Source organism: Haliotis rubra, unplaced genomic scaffold, assembly GCF_003918875.1.
Source record: "Haliotis rubra isolate DU_JTF1 unplaced genomic scaffold, ASM391887v1 Scf153, whole genome shotgun sequence".
NCBI lineage: Eukaryota > Metazoa > Mollusca > Gastropoda > Lepetellida > Haliotidae > Haliotis > Haliotis rubra.
In genome coordinates, this window is record NW_025765481.1 from 620,871 (window position 1) to 646,090 (window position 25,220).

A 25,220-nucleotide genomic window follows, 5' to 3' on the forward strand; every position below is an offset into this window, starting at 1 on the left:
AATAATATTTATTGTAATGTTTCAACATTCCGTTATCTTCTCTCAGAGCCCACCCAGTGATTTTATGTCTCGATGTGAAGTTTTCTTAAGACTACTATGAATTATATTGGTGCTATGTATTATTCACACTTGGCTAAGTATCAAATCATGGCTTCAACAACAAACTATTATGTGAGGTCAAATGTGGTTTAAATATCTAAGCCTACTGTAAGCATGGATCCTAGGTTTCAGCATGTTACTGCATCTTGTGGATCCCATACCTGCTATTGACAGGTGTTGTCTATTTGTCAATTACTCGTTCCATGATTTGCAAAATGGTTGATTGGTGCCATGAAAACCATTTGTATGGTTACTCATGTATCAAATGCATGCGGTTAGATTAACGTGACTGTTTGCCTAAAGAAGGGTTACCATATAACTATTTTTCCAGTTTTAAATGGATACAGTTTCAAATTATAAATCTACGTTTAATTAAAGTTGTGAAATTTTGTGATCCTTAGCAAAGTGTGAGTAGTATATATATCAAACCGTTCCTACATGTACCCATGTAATGAGTGAGTGACTTATCATATAATCACAACGATGTTTCTAGGTTTGTAAACACCTGACCTGTGGGTTTCACCAAACTGTTAAACTTCCAAGACCGGCGTCTCTTCGATACTAACATCTAACATCTAGCCAATATGCCTTGATAAACCAAAACACAGTCCAAAGCAGAGCTACACAAAATCCTTCACTCTCTCTGGGGGTTATTCTACTACATCATCTGTTTGTGAGTGAGTTGTATAAAATAATTCAACAATATAAACAACAAGTTAAGAAAACAATTATTTCCACATTAAATCGAGAAAATCTTGGCTCTACTGAGGTGAAACTCACTCAAATCCCATATACGATTAAAACGCGAGTGGGATAATTTGGAAACAATGTGTAGGATTTGTAAATGGATTTAGAAAATGATTATTCCATTCACAATGTATTATGGATTTCGTGCACTCTAGTGGTGGTCCAATTGATTGAAATAATCGAAGATTGGTCGTAATGACTAAACGACCAAGCAATCGATCCCATTTTTTGTCATAATCGAACACAAACGATTTGGAACACTTGTTTGCATTGACAATATTTATCACAAGGTTGGTTTTGTTTGTTGCGTTTCATAAGCACTACAAGCTCGTTCCTTGTCATGATAAACAATTTATCTTGAAGACTCCAGGAAATTTATGTTCCTAACATATTAGTCATCCTTTAAAGACATGAAATTTGCCAATAAACAACAGAAAGAACTACATGTTTTTTTCTTTATTTTGTGAACATTGACAAACATAACCAGGACAATTTGATAAATAACGCTAACCAACTATTTCGATGATTTGATCGGTTGTAATGAACCAATCATCAATTATAAGATTTTAACCAATTCCCAACACTAGTGCAACAGCTCATTATAAATAAAGAATCTCCACGGAATAAAAACCCAAACAAACGGTTTTAATCGGTGTCTTGGCTGCAAAATGTAATGCCAACGAGTTCCAGTGGTACGTAGGTTAATGATGCCATGTTACCATGGTAACCGATGACATCACAGTGGTTTATAAAGCATCTCGGTGTAATTTCATTAAAGCGTAGGCTGATGGTAGATATCTCTTGATCTCACCCTGTCATATCCTCATGGAATACAGTTCGGGATGATACATCTGCCTATCCTACATTCAACGAACAATGGTGTTGACAGCGGCGGTGAAGACATTTGCTCACGCTCGTAATTCAGATAACTATTAATCAACAAAACATTCCACTTCGCCATTTCAGCCACACACAAATTCCTTCGAGCCACCTCTTCCCGTTTACAATGCAGTATCGTCACACCTACATTCGAGTATGACCTGCATGTTAGCATTTAAAGAAGGTATGGAAATTGTCTTATTATCGTGACAGTAAACACCCCATGGCTTTGTCGTGGTCAGAAAAGCTGAAAATAAACGAGCTGCACGGAGACCAGACAGAGACGGATTCGAGTCTTTAAGAGATTATCATTTAAATGCAACCTTATGTTCCGCCCTGACATTCTGAAACTCCCCATCAAGAGACGATATGCATGAGTTTGTTTCCTGAATACAGGTAGCTTGTAGTTGGAATTAGCTGTTCACCTTCGTCATGACATGCTGCTGTAATACGCTGTCAGCTTTTTACTTAAAACAGTCAAATTTAGCACATGTAGCGTGCATGAGGTTGTCTCGAATGCATTCACCAAGCAATACACATACAGCTCGTTCTCATTTGAGTCTGTTTCGTTCGATAAGAATCATTTCATTGTTGTGCGGAGGTTCATAAATATTTGCATAATCTGTAATTCTAATCAAGGCCAATCAAGAATAATAACCCGTCCCTATCCTTTGTCCATCTGGTTTCAGAGCCATTATCTATTATCACAACAATTATCAATATTGTCATCACACTGTACATCAACCTCCTTAACTGCATTAACTCAAATATACTTCATGTATATATTCTCTTTGTCCTTAATGTTGTGCATAATTTGCTTGATAACGGCGCATATTTTGTCTATCGATAAAAAGTGTTCCTCTCCACAGACTGTACTACTTTCAACTTGAAATCAGAACGGTAGTGACTTCAAGTTAATCATTTTGCAATGAAAACATCGAACAGGACCTAGATTCAATCTTCTTTGATATAACATATATATATATATATACTCATAGGCGGATACAGATTTGGGGTGCAGGGGTGCGCATCCCTCCCTTTTTTGTCCTGAAAGTTTATTAAACGACCATTTAAACTCTCGTGAAAACGGGTGAAAATGAACTGTGCACCCGCTCCCCTTTCCCCTTTCTCAAAAAGCTGTATCCACCCCTGATACAGTAATTGTACAAACAGCGTTAAACCAAACACACTCACCCTGGATGTAGGGGCGGTAGGGTAGCCTAGTGGTTACAGCGTTCGCTCATCACGCTCAATACAAGCGGGTTGGACGTTGCTTGAATCAAAATATCTCCCCATAAACATCTATAGTAACGTTGTAGTTTTTTTTTGTTTTTTTTTGTTTTTTTTTCACAATCAAACCAAGTGACTTCTGGTCAATATACTGGGTTTTTTTTGTTTTTTTGTTTGTTTTTTTTTCGAGTCAAAGTCTTTTTATTGTCTATAGGTCACAGGCCGTATACAACATATATACAATTTTCACTTACATTTACACATGTATACAATAACAAAGGTTGAGTTTACAACAAATATATATGATGTCATAGTACATGGGAAATCTACAAAAATATATCTTACTGAATTGGGGGTATTTTGATGCATGGTATAAATATGTGCATAATTTTCTAGAAGTGTTTCAGTCTATTTACATTCAGTGTTTTCATATCATCATATAAGGATGAACAAAAGATCACATTATCACAAGTGTTTCATATCAACATATCAGGATGAGAGAAAGACCACATTATTACATTATTACCGCGGCTTGAGGAAGTAGAGGTAGTCCAGCTGCTCTCCTGATCCACTTGGTGACTTCGGGGTTTTCCTTGTAGGCAACAGCTAGTCCAAGATCCTGAACCTTCCTCCAGATGGCTTGACAGAAATGGAAGAAACAGCCCTTCACGTCAGCAGTGGGAAATTCTGTTTCTATGGCGTGGATTGCTGCTAGCTCAAAATCGGTCTGGATGCAGGCAGGATCAAGCGGTCTGTTGAGTCTCTGCTGAACATCATCCTTGAGCAATCGGAAGAGTCTGGAGTAGGTTGTTGTCTGGCGGTCGGAAGAAGGGCGAAGATGAGGGGATATGTTGAGCTGCCACGTCTTGCATGGATGATGTATACTTGATTCCACAGTGCAGGACAGGCTGTGAAAGTTCCATCCATGTAGAGGTTGTCAGCTGACTGCAAGGCTTCAAGACTCTCTTGTGTTCCGAAGGCCAAGATCTTGTCGTCATGGCCGTCCGCAAACAGGAGGAATGGTCTACCATCTGCTGTCTGCGTCCAGGGATCTTGGAGGTCGACTTCTGATCTCGTCTGTGGTAAGACAGGAATCGTCTTCTGGCGGTGGCGGTACAGGGCACTGCTAACAGATGGAAAGGAGGGCATGGTACGTGTCTCGTCATCAGTCAGGTTGGTAAGCTCGTTGTTGTAGATGGTGCGCATCGGTATTGACTCCTCCCTGGCTCTCTTCCTCAGGTTGCTGACAAACCGGACCTTCTGGCTATCCTCTGGTGGGTGATTGTGTTCAGTCGTATTTCTTACCACATCGCCAACAGTTGTGACTCTTCCTTTGCATGTTGACTGCACACACTTCCAGTGTACACAGGTCTGTCGCTCAACATTCTTAGTGTGAAGATATCCATCCAACAGAACTTGACGGCTACCTCTCCGTGACATAACAAACTCAACATTGCGAAGACCAGCCATGTTGATGCCATGTTTGTTTCATGTCAGCACTTATATACTGTATGGAACAATCTCAATTTCCTGTATCATCTCCACGTTTTATTTCTCTCAACTTCTCAACATTGTAATATATGTAACATTAAAGTGCACTATAACAACTTTTCTTAACAACATTTAGCAATCACAACACTTTTCCAATTGTATGTTTCTTCTACTCAGGGTTGAGGTTTGTTTTCATCATGAGACCACTAATTTCCTTGCCACAAAAGACTAATCACATTTATGCATCCCTTGATCTCATCTATGCTCCATGCACTAATCCCTCTTTAGGATTAGTCTATTATATCAGACAGGTAAATGCTAGGTGTTGTTTTAACTAGCTGTAGGGGTACTGGAGTGTAGGGGTAGTGGCATGTAGGGGTTATGGGTGTGAACCATAATAACACGTCCCTATCCTTTGTCCATCTGGTATCAGAGCCATTATCTATTATCACAACAATTATCAGTAGTGTCATCACACTGTACATCAACCTCTTTAATATACTTCATGTATATATTCTCTTTGTCCTTAATACTGTGAATAATTTGCTTGATAACGGCGCATATTTGGAATAAAGAAGTTGTCTATCCATAAAAAGTGTTCCTCTCCACAGACTGTACTACTTTCAACTTGAAATCAGAACGGTAGTGACTTCAAGTTAATCATTTTGCAATGAAAACATCGAACAGGACCTAGATTCAATCTTCTTTGATGTAACATATATATATATATACTCATAGGCGGATACAGATTTGGGGTGCAGGGGTGCGCATCCCTCCCTTTTTTGTCCTGAAAGTTTATTAAACGACCATTTAAACTCTCGTGAAAACGGGTGAAAATGAACTGTGCACCCGCTCCCCTTTCCCCCTTTCTCAAAAAGCTGTATCCACCCCTGATACAGTAATTGTACAAACAGCGTTAAACCAAACACACTCACCCTGGATGTAGGGGCGGTAGGGTAGCCTAGTGGTTACAGCGTTCGCTCATCACGCTCAATACAAGCGGGTTGGACGTTGCTTAAATCAAAATATCTCCCCATAGACATCTATAGTAACGTTGTAGTTTGGTAAAAAGAGAACAAGGGCTTAAACAGCTGTCACGTGTACTTATATGCACAGTCAGGTCTTAACGTAGTCTGTCTCACAGTCCCTGAACCACATTATTTTCCCCACTGTCAAGCCCTCTCTTCAGTGCTAAAGCCCTAAATAAAGCAAGTCTAGATTTCCTCAGGTTCTGAATCTCTGGTCTCCCTGGGGCTCCTTTTCAATTTAAATGGGCTTGTTTGTTACCATCAAAATTATATATATTCAGAGACTAAGCATTAGTCTAGTCTTAACGCTGCAATAATAATACATATTTTGGACCCGCGAAGATCCGGGTTAGAATTGGTCTTCAGCAACCAATGCTTGTAATGGGCGACTAACGGGATCGGGTGGTCAGGCTCGCTGACTAGGTTGACACATGTCATTGGTTCCCAATTGCGTTGATCGATGCTCATGCTGTTGATCACTAGATTGTCTGGTCCAGACTCGATTATTTACAGACCGAAGCCATACATCTGTAATATTACTGAGCGTGACGTAAAACAGCCAACAAAACCAATGTTGTCAGCTTAACCAGTTCTTTTTAAGCATACAGTTAACTGAGAACAGGAACCCCAGCTCCTCGCCAAAGTCACCTACTGAGACAACGGGCTGCAGTTCGATTTGCAAAGTTGCGTCCTTGTATCGTTACAGGATCCGTTGATAGTGTGTCTGATTCCATTATCGTCCTGAGTCTGATCTAGTATTTGTCAGGACTATATCCGTACTCGTTTGTTGAAATAGAAGACTGTCCAAACTCAGACAAAAGTCACACTTTGAAATTCTGTTCGAAATGCCTAATATATCGCTTACTCCAGAGTCATATAAGTTCATTCGGATTAGGATAATTTGCAGTAGCTATATCCATAGCTGGCAAATTTACTTTTGCTTTAAACTCAGTAAAAGCTGAACACTATCATGCCAAGCATGTCCCCGCAACGTTATCTGTGAGCACAGATTCACGATTTTACACACAGAAGCGTCTTTTATTCGTAAACCGTTTCGCAATCTCAGTCTTACCGCGCAGCCGCCGTAACAGAACCCCAGAAAGAAAACCACCGTGAAATTAAGTAGTCCTTCATCAAGTATACACACACTGTACAGGGGGACGGGCACCTGCTGACACACGCCCACTACCCTCTACCCCTGGAGAAGAGGTTGACGGGTCATTAAGGGACACGGATGGTCAGAACCGTAGGGTCATTCCGTCTAACTGGGCTGTTATTGCCGCACTGTGAATGTACATTTGACATACTCTGCTGAGATAGCGGCAACGCGGAACTCACAAGTAAGTCAGAGCGAGGATTACTGAGTGTTTCTCGGGAGGAGGAAGGGCTATCTCGCATCTGTGTACAGCACATGAGACTATTGAGGTGAGTCGTGGCTGGAAGGAGGTGGTGCTGACTATGTGTGTGTGGAATGTATCAAGCGATAAGACAATGTGCGTGTTTTATTCCATGGTTGTTATACATACCGGTGTGTTATTCATGTTTGGTCTGTTTTAGAAATGTCTGGAGACAAAGAAACCATGACTTCTATTTTCCGACAGTAAAATCGCTGTATATTGTGATTTTCTCCCTTGTATTGTCATTATGAATGAACTCAAAGAATCTACACACATGTGACTGTACATCCCTTGACTCTGCTGATGTTTAACATCCATCCTTTGAACAGGTCCATTACATTTTACACGTGTGATATGGCATATGTAATATTAGATGTGTGTTATCACATATGTAACATTTGATCTGAGATGAGCGATATCACAAATGTAATTTAGATATTTAATGTGTGATATCACACATGTAATTTCGATATTTAATGTGTGATATCACACATATAATTTAGATATTTAATGTGTGATATCACACATGTAATTTAGATATTTGATGTGTGACATCACATATGTAATATCAGATATTTGATGTGAGATATCATGGATCACATATGTAATTTAGATAATTGATGTGTGATGTCACCAATGTAAAATCAGATATTTGATTTGAGATATTATATGTTATATAAAACATGTGATATGTGACTTGTGGATAATTTAGTACGTTCGGTAGAAAGGTGTAAAACACAGAGCGAAACAAAATCCTTTTCTCTGTCGGCTATCAGAGGCCATACCTGGTAATATACATGCACAAGCACACAGCATACACACACATAACGACGTACGACGTACATAAGTCACATAGAGATTCCATCGACGTTACTCACACATGCTCAATTAGACATATCCATGTAATTGCATATATACTGCTGATACAAACACGACAGTGATCTAATCAGACATGTACAGATGCACGCGCATGAACGCACACACAAGCACGACCGCAAGCTCGCATTAAACAAACCACGATGAAAGCTTACAAACAAACACACTACAAAATAGACATAAAAACAAATAAACAAACTACGATAGAGACATAAAACAAATACACACACTACGATATAGACATACAAACAAACAAACAAACAAACATACTACGACATAGAAATTCAAACAAACTCACTACGACATAGGCATATAAACATGGAGCACACACAAACATTAAAACATATAACCATACACACACACTACGACATTATGTTTGCATAATACAACATAAACATGCATACATACACACACTTCAGCATAAACATGCACGCATACACACACACGGCAACATAAACATGCACACATACACACACACTACAGCATAAGCATAACCATGCACACACACTACAGCATATACATGCACACATACACACACTACAGTAAAAACATGCACATACACACGACAGCATAAACGTGCACACACACAATATAAACATGGTTACACATGCTACAACATAAACATGCACACACATTATGGCAAACATGCACACACACTTCAGCATAAACATGCACACACACTACAACATAAACATGTTTACACACACTGACACTACAGTATAAACATGCACACACACTACGACATAATCATGCACACACATTATGACACACATACACACACACTACGACATAAACATGTACACATACACTAGAACATAAACATGCACATGCACACTACGACATAATCATGCACACACATTATGACAAACATGCACACACAGTACAACATAAACATGCACACATATTATGACAAACATGCACACACACTACAGCATAAACATGCACATACACTACAACGTAAACATGTATACATACACTACAACATAAACATGTTTAATCACATTATGACAAACATGCACACACACACTACAGCGTAAACATACACACACACTACAGCATAAACATGTTTACACACAGTACAACATAAACATGTTTACATACATTATGACAAACATGCACACACACTACAGCATAAACATGCACACACACACACTACGACATAAACATTCACACACACACACTACACTACAACACACTAGAACACATGTTTACACATTATGACACTAGAACATAAAGCATGTTGCACACATACTCTGCATGATAAACATTCACACACACTACGACATAATCATGCGCATAAACATGCACATACATTACTCTACAACAAAAACATGTTACGACATAAACATGTTTACACACTACGACATAATCATGCACCCATGAATTATGCACACACACTACAGCAAAAACATGCACACACATTACAGCATGAACCTGCACCACACACACACACTACGACATAAACATGTTTACAGACACACTGCAACATAAACATGTTTACACACATAACGCACGTACACAACTTCACACATACACTGTAACTATGCAGACATACACTAATACATCTTTTCATAACATGATAGTCATTTCTAAACTACACACAGTACGTCCGAGCACAAAAGCATATACATAGACGCAAGCGTATTTAAAACCTACCATACAAACATATTGAACAAATATGCATTTCAGATACAGGTCATGAAGCACGGGCCTCCTTTATGACTAACATACTGTCTAGGGTTTGATTTTTTCACGGACACATTTTCCACCGAACACTTATTCATTAACGTGCAGCGCTGTCAACTGGAATAGCTAGAAATGTCATAAGTTAACTCCGAATAAATAGAACAATCAATAGTAAGATGGTTTCATCTGCAACAGCTGAAGGACGAGAAAGGTCTATTTCCAACAGGGATAAGCTTCTTAGCATCATGCTTGTCGACAACCTCAGTTTACATGTATGTAATCGGATGGAGGCTTGGTAGTGATGTCTAGACATTATTCTGGTCCCATATTTACATTGTATATTAACAGTATAGGTGATATTTCTTAACATTCGTGCTTCGTACAGGGCAGTTACATTACTCGAAATGCGATTTAGCACGGTGATTCCTAAACAAAGCATCGGCGTTTTGTCCATGAGCTGGGGAGCAGGGATCTACACTCCACACTGCAGCCGTGTCGGGGGCAGCTGAGTCGTGTTTACATAACACTCTCCTACGCCCATATCAGTTTCTCCAAGCAGTTATCTTAAACCTATTTTACATTTCAGAATTGAACGAGTCTCAACGTTGCGGGATATGTATTCAAATAAAAAAAGTATAAATGGAAATACTGCTTTCGGTTCGACCTGTATTTTTAATCACTGTATGTTTATAATTGATAGAGGTGACTAAGTCTGATACTTTAGTTTGTAATTGTTTGAAATAATTCTAAAGTCTTTGTACGTTAGTTTGTAATTGTTTCAGTAAATGTGATGACGTCATCACCACTGCTAATTACTAATCACATTATCAAGAGAAGCAATCGCCATGATAATATCTACGCTCGACAGAGGTAAAAGATTTGAATAAACCGAATTTGACTTGAAATTATACAGCTGATCTGAACGCTACAAAACATTAGAAAACAAATCTGTAGCTGGGTAATATTCTTAAAAATAATGAAATTAATGAAAATGAAATAAATATGCAACCACATATGTATCAGGAATGTTGTAAATTTGTGTCGAATAAAACAAATCTTGATTTTCAAATATACGATGTCAAACATACCCACAAGTTGAGAATTACATTATTTAGTTTCAAATTTGGAAAAAACCCTTTCAAATCCAATTTAATTCATTTCCTTGATATACTATTGCTAATATCCGGTTTCAGAAATTTAAACTCAAACAGCTGGTATAGTATCATTTCGTTCCCCAGCTCCTAGTAGGGGGTTAGATGGGGGCTAAAGGTGTTGGGATTCATTATGACGAAACAAGACATTTACAGCTGTGAGTGTTGAGCTTCTGTTTGTGTCTCTACAGTATGTATAGAATATCCAGTACTGATGCTGAACAATAGATACCTGAGAGTGATGTGTATACTGTCTACTACCGGGGAGTCTGTGCCAGGCTGTATAGATGTAACAGTAAGATATTAAGCTTTTAATAACCAAGTGAAATCTCCCTTGAACGATGGCGACTACATCATGAGCAGTTGCTAGTGAATCGCTATCAAATAGTGATGACACCAGGTGTTCGGGAAAATATGAGCGTATCCTGCCTCAATGGTGGCACTCAAAACAAAGAATAACACCGACTGCCACAAACACATGGCTGGCAACTGTACACAGACCATCACAAATATATGGACCTTCTTAGACAGAACATGTGTTGTTAAAATGACAATTTCACATAGTGTCTACTGCAGTATTTATGGTTAAATTTCAATTTTCGAAAACATGTTTCTCCAGTTGTGAGATTACTTGTAAAACGGGTCAGTGTTTGGGGAAAAAAATTGTTTTGGATGCCTGGCATATGATAGAAGTAATGAACCCGAGTGTACGAATATTTACATTTTCAGACATAAACAGAACCCTCCCTATTATAAATAACACAACTTGTCAGGGTCGACTTCTAGATGATAACAGTTTGACTTTGCAAATCTTTCAGATGGATGAATATTTTAACACATTATACTGATCTATATCGTCCAGGGGAAGAAATCCACTGTTATCCCAAGAATCCGTAAGTCTACATTAGGATAAGAAAATATGTGTATATATAAGCTCAGTCAGTTGCTTGAAAATTTCATTGACATTTGTCAATCTGTTGTTGGTGGTAACAGGTTCTGCGCAGTCAAATTATTTATCAAAATGCATGGAAAGTGTATCCATAGGTGTCCGTATACACAATGGAGGGGGGTGGGGTAGCCTAGTAGTTAAAGCGTTCGCTCGTCACGCCGAAGACCCGGGTCCGATTCCCCACATGGGTACAATGTGTGAAGTCCATTGTGGTGTCCCCCGCCGTGATATTGCTGGAATATTGTTAATAGGGGCGTAAAACTGAACTCACCCACTTACGCAATGGGATTTCCATGTATCAGCGAAGTTGGCTGCATTAAATATGCATGATTAAACATTTTTAAATTATTATAAATATGAAACGTCAGGACGAGTGAATAGTCAGTTGCTATCATCTGCCGAAACAGATTTCGCTGGTTGTAAATATCACGGTTGGTTTGAAGGTAGACTTGCACAAGTCTCTAATGTAATGATAAATAGTATAAATGATAATTTCAACCAAATAAATAAATAAATAAATAAATAAATAAATAAATAAATAAATAAATAAATAAATAAATAAATAAATAAATAAATAAATAAATAAATAAATAAATAAATAAATAAATAAATAAATAAATAAATAAATAAATAAATAAATAAATAACAGACTGGGGTCTGACCAGCTTATCTAAACTTGCCTTTTTAAAGGATAGAATTACTGTACATGCATGGATTTAGCACTCAATACAGCCTTGGAGCAAGGCTAGTTTCAGGTGTATGAATTGATTACTGAACCCCCATGTCACCTTGTCCTGTGTTGTCTGTCACACAGATCCTGAACCACATTATTTCCCCATCATCCCAGCCCTTTCTGCGATGCTATAGCCATAAGTAAAGCAAGTCTAGATTCCAGGTTCTGAATCTCCCATCCCCCTGGGTCTCCTTTTCAGTTTAAAAGGAATTGTTTGTTGCTATCAAAGTTATATATATTCAGAGACTAGGCGTTAGTCTATGTCCTGTGTGGCACCTGCCTCTTAAACAATCTGTAGAAAACATGTTGTTTGTAGGTAAACGCCTCTCAGCAAAGCACTTGTCACATGACGGCCGTGACTCCTGCATTATGGAGTACTTTCTGAGATGTATTTCTGCAAAGTCTTAAACTGGTTTGTCTTAATGATAATAATAAGTTATAATAATAAGTTTGGCATCTTTATAGCGCCTTAATCCAGAAAACTGCTCAAAGCCGCTTAGTCGTATGCTCGCTTGAATATGAGGGTTTTCAGTTCAGATCTGAAACTTGTGATGTTGGTATTGTCATGTAAGTAGGCTGGAAGTTTGTTCCACAACACAGCTCCTGCTTTGCGGAATGTTCTATCTCCGTGTGTGACAGTGTGTGTGACAGTGTGTGTGACAGTGTGTGTGACAGGGACAGTAACCCCGAGTGTGGACATAGATCGTATATGTCCTCCTGGCTGATAGGGGGTGATGAGCTCCTGGATGTATTCAAACTGATTTGTACAGGAAATGTTTGATACATTGGTGGCCTGCTAGATCATTGAATCACGTTGGTGGACAATCCTTATGCAAATTGATTTGTAGATAAAAAATATTTTACACCTTGGTGGCCCGCTTTATCATTGAATCACGTTGGTGGACATTCCTTATGAAATTAACTAATTTGTAGAGGAATGTTTTAACAGTTACCTGACAATAATAGGTAGTTTGACACCACGACACGGAAAAAACATCCGTGTTCAGGAGATCTCATACGTTTTGGGAACGCCCCGTATGTTGTCGCCGTGAGTTGTCACTGACCCTATGAAACGGCTGCAGAAACCCATCGGTCGGGGCTAACTTAATAATGTTCTCGTTCAGATGCTGGTGTAGACGCGGCAAGACACGTGATGATGGCCTGATCTGTTTATATGGGAGTTCTGTCATGACGGTGATGTATTCCCATAAAACATACATGGTACTCGTCATCACCCCGGTGTGTGCTGAAAGCGAATACCGTCTCAAACAGCATACATCACATGTCAGAATCGTCGCCTTCTTCGTGAATGTTCTGTTGATGAATTGTATATTTTCTTGCTGAAATACCTCCATGGCTAACAAAACAATGCATGTTAAGATGCGTATTAATTACAAGTAACAGCTGCATGAAGATTAATTGGGGAACTTTGGCATGTGTTTGTTGAGACATGGGCACCGACGGGTGCTATTTAATCATTGTCATCTGTGCAGGATGTTGCACAGGTTGAATTGCTGGAATACTTGGGTCAAGGCAAGTTTTGTGATTATTTGATTGTTTGTTGTTTAATGCCGCACTCGGCAATATTCCAGCCATATGGCGGCGGTCTAGTAATATACGAGTCTGGACCAGACAATCTAGTGATCAACAGCATAAGCATCGATCTACGCCGTTGGGACCTACGATGACATGTGTCAACCAAGTCAGCGAGCCTGACCACCCGATCTCTTCCGACAAGCATGGGCTGCTGAAGAGCAGTTCTAACCCATATTTTCACTGGTCGCAAGTTGTATGAAAACCTAGTTTTATTAAAACAAATTACAGATGTTTAACAGTACAGACATTTCTAGTAGAAAACAGCATGCTCCAATCTTTGGTCACCCAAGGTAGCAATAGAAATCATATGCTATTCACACTTTGATAAGGATCAAATCATGGATTCAACAGAAAACCATGATGTGGGGGTCAAATTGGATTTAAATAATCTGAGCTTATTGTAAGCATGGATCCTAGGTTTCAGTGTGTCATTTCATCTTGTGGAACCCATACCTACTGTTGACAGGTGTTGTGTACTTGTCACTGACTTGTTCCATGATTTGCAAAATGGTTCATTGGTGCCATGAAAACCATTTTTGTCGTTACTCATGTATCAAGTGCATAAAGTTAGGTTAAAGTGAATGTTTGCCTAAACAGGGGTTACCATATTATTATTTATCCAGTTTATAATTGATACAATTTCAAATTATGAATCTACGTTTAATTAAAGTTGTGGAGTCACCTACAAAAAAAAATAATGATTATTTCGGTCCACTCATCAACAGTGCTAGAGTTCGTTTTGCGGACATGTTATGATCCAGTGTAGTTGGTTCCGATACCAGATTCGTCCTAAATAGACCAGAAATAGACCAGGAAAACTGCGTTGGTTCTCATGGGGACCTGATGCCATTGAGATGTTCTCACAGTACTATTATGGTGACTCATTCATCAGCGATCACTCTTTACTCGATCAACTGCAAGTGGAGTGTCGTTACAAATGTTGCTGTCATTATCCCGAAACATATTATCCTCAACCAGTTGAGAAGGAGTAGGTTTATCATATAATGGGTTGGTTTTATGGCAGAATAAAGGTAATCGATAAAGGCGATATGTGTTGGAGTCATATATGGGTAAATATGCACTTAAGACGTCTGGTAGGTAATACCTATAATGTTTACAAACTAAAATGTCGCTTTTGTCTCTCGGTGATCGAGTTGAAGATGGAGATCATTATTATGATCATTATTGTGATAATTATCGTTACCATTATCACAGGTGTAAGAACGGCCGGGATATCAGTGCTCACACCTTTTCTTGTAGGCATCTGCGGTTTGAGGTCAATTACTAATTGAATTGATAGGAATTGACCGAGATTTTACCATGATCTGTCATTATGACAACAGTCAATATGCTTCCAAAAGGAACTTAGATCTCAAAGAGCAGTTGCCAAGTAATTGTCTATCAGTCATACCACAAGCTAAAACGTAAAACAAAGTTTGTATTCAGAGTACAAAGGTCATAAATAAATACCGCCAAGTACAGAGAATAAGCAGTCTCGGTTATCCGATGAAAAAAATTCGTGTAAAAATCACTGAACTCTTCCAAATGAATATAACCAGACATACAACTGATACACACAAAGTGATACTATGAATAACAAGGACAAAGTGATACTATTAATAACGAGGACAAAGTGATACTTTTAATAACAAAGACAAAGTGATACTTTTAATAACAAGGACAAAGTGATACTTTTAATAACAAGGACAAAGTGATACTATTAATAACAAGGACAAAGTGATACTATTAATAACAAGGACAACGTGACACTATTAATAACAAGGAAAAAGTGATACTTTTAATAACAAGGACAAAGTGATACTATTAATAACAAGGACAAAGTGATACTATTAATAACGAGGACAAAGTGATACTTTAATAACGAGGACAAAGTGATACTTTTAATAACAAGGACAAAGTGATTCTTTAATAACAAGGACAAAGTGATACTATTAATAACAAGGACAACGTGACACTATTAATAACAAGGACAAAGTGATACTTTTAATAACAAGGGCAAAGTGATACTATTAATAACAAGGACAAAGTGATACTATTAATAACAAGGAAAAATAAGGGGAACAGTTACAATCATAGAGTTAACAATACTTATTTGCGATACAGGTTATATTTGGAGCTACACGAGCCTTGACCTGTATTACATGGTTCGATAGGGCAATTCAATGGCAGCGGGGTGTAAATTAGTTTACACTACAACTTGTGTCGGTGTTGGGTGGGTACATCGAACTGTTTGAAACTACTATTTATTCTAGTTCTAGGCATAAAAATGTTTTCTCAGTGTTTGATATTTACACAGATGGGACATTAAATCCTGTTGGAAAAGAGTTGAGTCGAAGTCAATGCTATGTATTGAAAGGACGTATGTGTTTATGTATATGTGAACTATTGCTCATACTCAACACAATATAAACCTGCCTTTCTCACTCTGTTTATTGCGGATGTGTTATAGATGACTGCAAGCCGGGTTAATTTAGAGATGGGTGACGGTGACGGGATTTGGGTTTATTGAAGTATAAACAGAATATACTACCACGATTTCTCAGAAAAGGGTATTTTCGGATTTACGACCAAATACAATATTTGACGTTACTGACCACTATTTCCAGCATGGCATTTTGATGTTTTGATAAATCAAAATACACAATGAAATATCTCTTTTAAGGAACACCTGACCGTCTCTGTGTCAAATTGTGTTGACTAGGTGATGAAGTAGATTTTCCAGTAAAGAATTTACCTTGTCAAGCAATATGTAATCACCATTATGTGATATTTTACGGAAAGACACTTTTCTTTGCTAATTGATAGTTTTTTGCAGTTCAGTTTTAACGATTAGAGTTCAAGTTAAACCAATTCAAGTGCTGTAGATCTTCAGAGGATTTTACTAAATTTTACAATCGCTTGTCAACGTTGTACGATATACCATCGAATATTACGCCCTTAGTATGCTTATGGTAAATTCACACCTCCTCACTGACACTTATAAATTAATGTTCTGGACACACATACCCCTTGGCTAACATATGGTGTTATATCTAATTTCCATTTATATTAAATTCCATTATGATAATAATAATAGTTGTTGTAAGGCTAAAACAGCTGTAGATGACACGGATCTTGAACAAGTAGGACCAGTAACAAAAATAGCGTTGATACTTGACACAATTACAGGCTTACGTCCTCGTACACAGCATTATGTTTTACAGTATATCCGGCTTTCTAAGAGAGTAATGCAGGATATAATACCCGGACGTCATCATGTATTTGCTTTCTCGGTATGGCTTTAGAAAGCGGTGGTTATAAAGTCTATAAACGTTTCGTTTAAGAGTTTCATGAATGGTCCGGTCCGTAAAAATGAAAAAATAGTCTTGCACTCCTGAAACGGGTTGAAATTCTAAATTATATAGGCAATATGAAAGTTTACTAAAGGAGATTATGATACTTTACACAGAATTGCACATTTACATGAAACAGAAGTGACGATACGAGTTTTGACGTTACCGTTGAATGAGTGAGTTTAGTTTTACGCCGCTTTTAGCAATAGTCCAGCAATGTACCAGGAATACCAGGAATGGGCTTCAAACATTGTACTCATGTGTGGAATCGAACCCGGGTTTTCGGCGTGACGAACGAACGCTTTAGCCACAAGGCTACCCCGCCGACCCCGTTACTGTTATAGGTCGATTGTAAAATGTTGATTTCTCAATACAAAACTTTAATAAAATGTACAATCTGTGTGGACATATTCACAATGAAATGATTTCACATGGTACATAGACTGAGTTTGGTAATGGACAAAGGAAGGGATAAAGAATGTACATTATTCTTTATTAAGCGAGCCTTGATTATGACGCTATCGCAACATTGTGACACAGTGCCATTGGAACGATACCACAAGACTGAATGTTGAGTATAAAGGATCATTTCTTGACATAAGGAACATAAAAAACCCAAAACAAATCGACTAAACAGTGTCAGAGTGACTACACGCAATCACCCAACACATACAATGAGGTCTTTCAACTCCAAGTTACTTACAATGTAACCCAGGTGACCCGGACGTTAACGTTAGTATTCATTGGCCGCATATTCAGACATTATAACCTCCAAATAGGTCACAGCCCTCTCTAACTGCACAGTCAAACCCATCTCTAGTTTGTACAGTCGAACCCCTAGTTTGTCCAGTCGAATCACTAGTTTGTACAATCGAACCCCTAGTTTGTCCAGTCGAACCCCTAGTTTGTCAAGTCGAACCCCTAGTTTGTCCAGTCGAACCCCTAGTTTGTCCAGTCGAATCACTAGTTTGTACAGTCGAACCCCTAGTTTGTCCAGTCGAACCCCTAGTTTGTCCAGTCGAACCCCTAGTTTGTACAATCGAACCCCTAGTTTGTCCAGTCGAACCCCTAGTTTGTACAGTCGAACCCCTAGTTTGTACAATCGAACCCCTAGTTTGTACAGTCGAATCACTAGTTTGTCCAGTCGAACCCCTAGTTTGTACAGTCGAATCCCTAGTTTGTACAGTCGAATCACTAGTTTGTTCAGTCGAACCCCTAGTTTGTCCAGTCGAACCCCTAGTTTGTCCAGCCGAATCACTAGTTTGTACAGTCGAACCTCTAGTTTGTACAGTCCAATCACTAGTTTGTCCAGTCGAACCCCTAGTTTGTCCAGTCGAACCCCTAGTTTGTCCAGTCGAACTCCTAGTTTGTACAGTCGAATCACTAGTTTGTCCAGTCGAACCCCTAGTTTGTCCAGTCGAACCCCTAGTTTGTCCAGTCGAACCCCTAGTTTGTACAGTCGAACCCCTAGTTTGTACAATCGAACCCCTAGTTTGTCCAGTCGAATCACTAGTTTGTCCAGTCGAACCCCTAGTTTGTCCAGTCGAATCCCTAGTTTGTACAGTCGAATCACTAGTTTGTTCAGTCGAACCCCTAGTTTGTCCAGTCGAACCCCTAGTTTGTCCAGCCGAATCACTAGTTTGTACAGTCGAACCTCTAGTTTGTACAGTCCAATCACTAGTTTGTCCAGTCGAACCCCTAGTTTGTCCAGTCGAACCCCTAGTTTGTCCAGTCGAACTCCTAGTTTGTACAGTCGAATCACTAGTTTGTCCAGTCGAACCCCTAGTTTGTCCAGTCGAACCCCTAGTTTGTCCAGTCAGATCCCTAGTTTGTCCAGTCGAATCACTAGTTTGTACAGTCGAACCCCTAGTTTGTCCAGTCGAACCCCTAGTTTGTACAATCACTAGTTTGTCCAGTCGAATCACTAGTTTGTCCAGTCGAACCCCTAGTTTGTCCAGTCGAACCCCTAGTTTGTCCAGTCGAACCCCTAGTTTGTACAGTCGAATCACTATAGCTAGTTTGTACAGTCGAACCAGTAGTTTGTCTAGTCGAAACACTAGTTTGTACAGCCAAATCAATTATAAAGGTGGTGCAGTGTGATCTGGACAACCTCCATTATTCTGTCAAACTCCAACATTGAAATGACCTTCCCGGAGCAAGTTTTTTGCATGAAGACGTTCGTAAAGTTATGTAATCCACAGCTCGCTTGATGGAATTATTCTAAGTTATATTTAAAAGTCTCACCAGTAACAGGTATCATTTAATCATAATTATGACGTTACGCTATTGTTTATGCAGTTGACTCTGAACCAGGAATTTGCTATACCGAACGAACCCGTAAAGATCCGGGTTGGAATGTTTGTGAAGTGGGTGCCGGGTTCGGATGAATGTCATCGTATTTCCATTGCGTAGATCGATGCTCATGATATCAGTCACTGGATTGTCTGGTTCAGACATCACACGCGGGGCCCCATGCCTTATGTGATCTGCAACGGTGCCGTCTGTTGCACACGGGTGGGTCCCCAGACTGTGTATTGACTGACGACCACAGCCAACAGCCAACATCTCACCCAACCAAATGTCAAATTCAGCCTTCAACCCTCACCCACTAAATGGCCCATCCCTGCAACCAATTTTGAACCACCAAATCCCAACCCTAGTGGTTGAACCCCCATCCACTAAATCCCAACCCCAACCCCTGACCCACTGAATCCCAACGCCATGATATTGCTGGAATATTGCCCCACCCAGCTAAATCCCACTCTGTGCTCCATCCCCTCACCCACCAAATCCCATGCTCCCATGTCGGTCGCCACCCTCACCCACCCAAATGTCATTGTCCTCAACATCTCACCCACTAAATGCCCAACCCCTATCCCACATCTAATATTCATTAACTCTAAATGCCTTTGTTTGATAATTATATCTGAAGGCGGCTCCCGTGCCCCACCCCAACCCCAACCAACATCCTCAACCCAACCCCCACCCACCAAATCTCAATCCCAACCCCACCCCCAAATCCCAACCCCATTCCCTCACCCACCTATCCCAACCACAACCCCTCCCACCAAATGTCAAGCTCAACATCTCACCCACCCAATCTCACCCTCACCCACCAAATCCCAACCCCAACCCCTCACCCAACCAAATCCCAACCCCAACCCTCACCCACCAAATCCCAACCCCAACCCCCCACCCACTAAATCCCATCCCCAACCCCCACCCACCAAATCCCAACCCCAACCCCTCACCCACCAAATCCCAACCCCAACCCCTCACCCACCAAATCCCAACCCCAACCCCCACCCCCAAATCCCAACCCCAACCCCTCACCCACCGAATCCCAGCCCCTTCTTCCAGTGTGTTTTTCCTGAAGACGTTCAGTTGGTCAAAGAAACATTGGTTTGAATCAAAACAGGACCTCCTCATAGACCGGGCTTAATTGATGCATGGATGTCCCTGTAGTATACTGTTATTGCGTGGGTTGTCTTTGTACAGTTTGTGTCGTCTTATATAGGCCTCCCTTTGTCCATCAGTCAGAAGAACGTAGGAGTATAAGTGGGAGCAAATGATATTACTTATTTCCATATAATTGGACTGAAATAGATGTATTTCCTCATTTGATGGAATATACACTCTCTGCCTAAAAGGACTGTTTTATGAGGCAATGCAATCTCTGCTGGTTGTAGGATGAGATACAAGGCATGGCAAATAGGATTGTGTCTCCTATGTGGCGTCGTCCGACGTGGTGGGATGGTTGTAGATCACAAAATATACTTCCCATCAAAAGTTTAGACTCACTTAAAACACTCACTATATATGTTTTATTCTCACTATATGTATGTATGGTTACATCGAAGATTTATTTCTCCACTAATTTGGAGGAACTGACTGCAAACCTTATCGAGATGAATTGCACGAGGATCATGCATCAAATTGCTGAAAAGCATGTGCAAATATCGTGCATGTGAACAGCTGCGTATTGGTGTAAAATTTTGTTAAGAATTCACCAATTCTCACTGATTTTTATCATTTATTAAACTCGTGACAATGATCTTTTCAACGTTACGAATTTGTTTTACAATACATCAGTTCATGTGTAAACAGTACCTTTAAACAGTATGAAATATTTTGCAAAATCTAGTTAAGAACAGTTGACTGAAGTAAGTGGCTACGTTTACACTAGTGAGTCTAAACTTTTGATGGGTAGTATGTTACGACATTTTGATTATGTAGTGATTATTACCAAATAATATGCCCTTTTGTGATCGAACCTCCCTTTGGTGGTGGCTGAAAGTGGAACAAACAAGAAATGTTTTTCGATGGAGATGTAACTAATAGTTTAAAGGCACAGTTTTTCAACCAGGGTTTGAAGGCCGTTAACATGGCTATGTACGACCACATTACATATCACGGTGTAGACTAGTTCAAAAACTTTAGACCCGTTTAGAATTGGTTTTCAGTAACCCATGCTTGTCGTAAGAGGCGACTAACGGGATCGGGTGCTTTCTTTCGCTGACTTGGTTGACACATGTCATCGTATCCTCGTTGTGTAGATCGATGCTCATGCTGTTGATCAGTGGATTGTCTGGTTCAGACTCGATTATTTACACACCGCCGCCATATAGCTGGAAGATTGCTGAGTGCGGCGTAAACTAAACTCACTCACTCACTCCCAATAGAGTAATATGTAATATGATCGTGATGGGTATACTTTTGCTTCGGACTTACGTTGTCAGTCGTTCGGCTATTTTTGAGGCTAGTAACATATTTAAAACATTAGTAACGTTGGGGCCGAATATACGTTCTAAGTGTGTATTTCTTTTGCAAGGGTCTTTATGCGACATACATTTATACATGTATAGGCAGTAACACAATCGTATATTGCTGTCGACATGAAACAGGTGAGCCCCATCGTAAAGCATAAATTCTGGTATTTTGATCCAAAGATTAGATGTAAAGATACGTGCATTTATAAGTCACTTTAATTGAATTGAATTCAACACAAAGAAACCCCACTGACACACATCTAAGGTTTCAGTCAGAGTATTTCTACCGTCATAAAGTCTACATACATATACACATAATATACTTCGTCGGCTAGTCTAGACTGGAGAGCCCTTGAAACCCTAATCCGGTCCGACGTTGAAAGGATACAAAATGTTTTGGAGGGTGTATATATTGGAACCTCAGAAGGCAGATGGTACCTTACTCTGTTACATCTTAATGTCGAACTACCTGCCAATTGAACGCCATGTTTTTCGTCTATTCAAGCATAAATGTTTGAATTCCGAGGAACAAACAGAAAATACAAATTCCTTCAGCCGTGTCAGTGGAGGCTGGGGGTATGGCTAACTGCTTTTGTTGTCTTCTGTATTGTGGGAAATCTGTAAAATAAGGTGCAGCATTTCCACCCCGTGTGTTTTGCTGGTCTTGCTGGGCAACTACCCAGGGGTACCATTAGCATTATGTACATCTGCCCACTCTCCTCCCACTGATCTGTGACGGTGTCCAACCTCGCGTCTCCGGTGTCTGGAGTATTGAGGCCCAGAAGTTGTTATCCAGAATTAAATTACATTTGTGACGTCATTCCATTGTCTGTTCGCTCCATTACTTTTCAGGAATGGAGCGATGTGTACCAGTTTCAAAATAAAACCTTCATTTTGTCATTTAATTTTGATAACAGAAATATTCCCAATACTTCGAATGTAATTTAAGTAGGGTAATATCCTCGTCACTCTCTCCATTCCTTAAAAATAATGTGCCTCGGCCCCTCCGGGGCCTCGGCTCCATTATTTTTAAGGAATGGAGAGTTACTCGGACATTACCCTCTACTGAAGGGAAGACATAGCGCGTATGCATAAGAGAATTAAGCATTCAGTAACGTCTGTAGACATCCCGTTTTCACCAAGTCAATATATGAACAAATACAGTTTGTAAACCTCAAACAGGGCGTGATAACGTGTATAGCCTGGCTTGATTTTCATAATTCTGTGTTCTTTGTTTCTGCCCTTAGTTTCAGTATGACTGGCCGACTTTCCTGCGCACGCACACACACACACACACACACACACACACACACACACACACACACACACACACACACGCACGCACGCACGCACGCACGCGCACACATATGCATGTATAAGAATGTGTAGAATCTAACTTGCTTAGACGTATGGTATTTAATTGTGTTAGATATTCGAATAAGGTTATTTTAATAACTCCAATAATGAACTGAACAAACGTATTGACATGCGTACACACATGTCTGTAAATACACACCCACGTGTATTTACCAAAGACAATCACAGCTACGTGGAAAATCTTTAACACTCTGTGTATTTGAACTAAGTGGTGTAGTGGACAGAGCGTCTGCCAGGAGGTTCGAAACCCGGGCGCATCCAAAAACGTTGAAACCCTCCACCCACAGGCCACATCACATCCACACCCACAGCTCCTCGCCCACCCCAACCTTCCTGTACAAGGACCACTGGGAAGAGGTCGCAGCTGATTGGGTTAATGAAGAAGATTTGGAAATACTATATGCTTTATGCTCTGGGGATTTGGTCGATCGTAACGCTACACGAGTCACCAAGTCTCCGTGAATACTGTTAGTTGTATGTCAGTAGAGACATTTACATAGTATTGTTGACAGGATGATGATGCCCGAGTTGATAGGGTACGGATCTCGTCTTTAACATCTAGAAGAAAACAGGTTATCATTACATCTCCGCATTAATATTTATCAAGAAATCGATAAGATCGGAGCAACTTAAGGGCTTGTTCACAGCTGATTGACGTTGGAGATGCTCTTTGCATAACAGTCTTGAATGTAAAACCTTCTGGATGACAACTTCTGGTTTATGGCGCTTATAGACGTTTCAATGAAGATGTTTATATCATGATTAGGGCGACGGTCTTGACTGCATTCTCCATCTTTGTGCCCCTCTTTATTAACGGCTACATTCCTGATCTCTGTACCCTAGACCCGACTATCTGAACGGCTCCAGTAGGGATCTGTGTACCCTAGACCCGACTATCTGAACGGCTCCAGTAGGGATCTGTGTACCCTAGACCCGACTATCTGAACGGCTCCAGTAGGGATCTGTGTACCCTAGACCCGACTATCTGAGTACGGCTCTAGTACCCTAGGGATATGTGTACCCTAGGGACCCGACCCGACTCTTCTAGGGATCTGTGAGACGGCTGAACGGCTCCAGTAGGGATCTGTGTACCCTAGACCCGACTATCTGAACGGCTCCAGTAGGGATCTGTGTACCCTAGACCCGACTATCTGAACGGCTCCAGTAGGGATCTGTGTACCCTAGACCCGACTATCTGAACGGCTCCAGTACCCTAGACCCGGATTCCAGTAGGGACCCTAGACCCAGTAGGGACTATAGACCCGACTATCTGAACGGCTCCAGTAGGGATCTGTGTACCCTAGACCCGACTATCTGAACGGCTCCAGTAGGGATCTGTGTACCCTAGACCCGACTATCTGAACGGCTCCAGTAGGGATCTGTGTACCCTAGACCCGACTATCTGAACGGCTCCAGTAGGGATCTGTGTACCCTAGACCCGACTATCTGAACGGCTCCAGTAGGGATCTGTGTACCCTAGACCCGACTATCTGAACGGCAGTAGGGATAGTAGACCCGGATCTGAACGGCTCAGTAGGGATCTGTGTACCCTAGACCCGATCTGAACGGCTCCAGAGGGACGGACCCGACTATCTGAACGGCTCCAGTAGGGATCTGTGTACCCTAGACCCGACTATCTGAACGGCTCCAGTAGGGATCTGTGTACCCTAGACCCGACTATCTGAACGGCTCCAGTAGGGATCTGTGTACCCTAGACTTGACTATCTGAACGGCTCCAGTAGGTGTACCCCTAGATCCCTTGACTTTCTGAACGGCTCTAGACTTGACTTTCTGAACGGCTCTGGTAGGGATTTGTGTACCCTAGACTTGACTTTCTGAACGGCTCTAGTAGGGATTTG

General features: G+C 40.3%; 1 protein-coding gene across 3 annotated transcripts in view; it reads left to right on the plus strand.

Annotated features, from left to right (window-relative positions):
* Nucleotides 1-6,528: 6,528 nt before the first annotated feature.
* LOC124270624 (cell wall protein DAN4-like) overlaps nucleotides 6,529-25,220 on the plus strand; it is a 63,038-nt gene continuing 44,346 nt past the window's right edge. For 2 of the 3 annotated variants that reach the window (XM_046705657.1, XM_046705658.1), the window contains exon 1: nucleotides 6,529-6,899. The gene's annotated coding sequence lies outside the window, so the exon portion shown is untranslated. The remainder of the gene's footprint in view (nucleotides 6,900-25,220) is intronic. The other variant, XM_046705656.1, reaches the window with a different exon arrangement.